Raw genomic sequence first — 2,581 nt, forward strand, 5'->3', positions numbered from 1 at the left:
GCTGCTCTTTCTTGCATTTGGTGTCAGAACCAGGGAGGAATTTCTGGACCCCTGAAGACCTGGTCTCTCCTTTAGCTGAACCAAACTGCCGATTTGGCCCTCCTGTGGGAAAGGATTATTTGTCTCTGCTAGCTTCTACCATCTTCTCTGTTTGAGTTAACGTTTAGAGTCTGTCTCTTTGGCTACTTAGTTCCTCTACTCACACGCAAAGGAAAGAAAAGGGTGTAGGAAGCTTCGTAGGCCCATGCAGATACTGTGCACCACAGGGAAGATCTGTATCCGGTGGAGGCTGAGGCCGTTCCATGTTCAGACCCCACCGGGATTATCAGGTGCTGGGACGGAGTACCCGGACACAGTCTCCTGAGACCAAGTGATCCGTGTCTCCTGGCTGGGCTGCAGAGGGCCTCAGGTAAGGTGGTACAGTTTTACAAACTGAGAGGGCTCACCCAGAGGCCAGATAAAAATCCTGCTAAGCTCCTCACCTGAGTCCCAGAGGCTAGGTCTATATCAACCTAGGTCCTAATTCTCAAGAGGGCATGCTTATCCTTGATTCTCACTCCCTTCCTAGTCAATACCTGGTATGAGGGAAGAAAACAACCCACAAACTTAAAAGGCCATATGATGACCCTCAAACTCCTCATAGAGATCTATGAATATGGCAGGTAAGGTCTTAAAGAGAAGGAGTAGGAAAGGACAGAAAATGCTTCCCATGAGAGAGAGAAATACCAGCTTCTGGCCGCCCTGGGGTCAACTCCAAAGAAGACGGGTACTAATGGACTCCACCTGGATCTTGCTACAAATGTGGCAACACCAGTCACTGGACAGACAACTGCCCTTCGCCTCACCCACTGCCAGGACCCAGCCGGAACTGTGGACAGGCAGGACACTGTCTCCCTTTGCCTTGTCAAGAAAGGCCAATTTCCCAAGGTTTTCCACCTCAGGAAAATCTTTCTGATCTTCTGGGCCTGTCGGCTAAGGACTGATACTACTCTCAGACTTTGTCCTCAACAAACCGTCAATATTATCATCAAGGATGCGGGGTAACTGTCCAGGTATTGTGCAAGTCTGTGATTTTTTAACAGATTCTCAGGATCTATGTGGTCCACACTTCCTGATTGCCCCACTGAACCTTGTTCTTCTCAGCTCTCTGTGACGGATGTTGATGACCAGCTCACCAACCAGGGGTAAGGACCTCTCCTCTGCTTCTTCTTTGGCCACCTGATTTCTCACTCCTTCCTATTTATTCCTAGTTGCTCAAGCCTGGTAGTCGGCAGGGATATCGTGACCAAATTATGCTTTCCCCTTTTGTTTTAATGCAATTTCTCCTGGAATTTTCCTTCTAGCCTCTGAAGAGCCTCCTTGTGCACTGGCTGATGCTAATGCTTCACCCCATCTTCTCCCAGGCTCCCTTGTTGAGCCAAAAGTATGGGATGCGTCCTCTCTTTTAGTGGCTCACCATTATTCACCCCATAAAGATCCTATCCTGGGACCTTGTCTCCTACCCCTGTCACTCCTGAAAACATTTCAAGACTGTGTAGAAGCTGGGGGCGCAGGACGGGGGACCCCAGGCCTACCATGTACCTCAACAACAAAACGAAAACTATACAGAAGAACTAAAATGCACAAGACAAAACCCGACAGCATTTCCCCCAAATGTACAAAGCCATAGCTATGCGATGTACTGTTATAAGAAGCAAACCAAACACAAAATGAATTAGGGCAATAAAACACTTGATGAATATGAGGACATCATGGACATGAATTAAAAACTCTACCCAACCACTGCAGAAAGCGTGTTTATTTTATCACGTACAAAATATTAGCATATACTGCCCATGTACTGGGCCATAAGGAAGATGTCAAAAATAAGAAAAAAGTCATGAAAAAGCTATTTGAATAGATGAAGGGAAATTCAGCCTCTGTGTACAATTTCAAAACCTTTTGGCAAGGTGATAATGAGTTAGGAATAAAATAAAATAGACCAAGAGATATGGCAAACGCGTAGGTACTTACTTTTGGGATTTTCCACTTAATATATCACAGCTGTGTTTTACCATGGGCAACCGGAACCACAGACACCAAAACCACAGATAAGGGACACCGCTGTGCATTCGGCAGCCCCCAGAGGCTCTGCCGTACCTGTGGCGGTGTTCACAGCAGTAACCAACAACAATGAGAAGCTAATGAACGAGCTAAAACCATCGACTTACTTTTAGAAATAATTATTTATAACACACCAGAATTTTTAAAAAAAAATCTAGTCTCATCATGCCTTTGAAAGAATGCGAAAGCAATTCATCAGCTCTGAGAAGCCGTAATGCATGTGTGCAAACCAAAAAAAGGTTTATAATAGGAAGATTAACTGCCAGTAAGCAGAAAAGGAAACACAAAACACAAAGACACATTCAAAAATAAAACAGGCATGTCTTTTATATATATTATATATATATAATATTAATCACAGGTTATTTACTTTGTATCCCAGTTATAGCCCCCTCTCTCCTTCCCTCCCAATCCCACCCTCCCTCCCTCATCTTCTCCCTGCCCCTTTCCAAGTCCACTAATAGCTTATCAAGTCTCT

The sequence above is a fragment of the Meriones unguiculatus genome, chromosome 8, assembly GCF_030254825.1.
Source record: "Meriones unguiculatus strain TT.TT164.6M chromosome 8, Bangor_MerUng_6.1, whole genome shotgun sequence".
NCBI lineage: Eukaryota > Metazoa > Chordata > Mammalia > Rodentia > Muridae > Meriones > Meriones unguiculatus.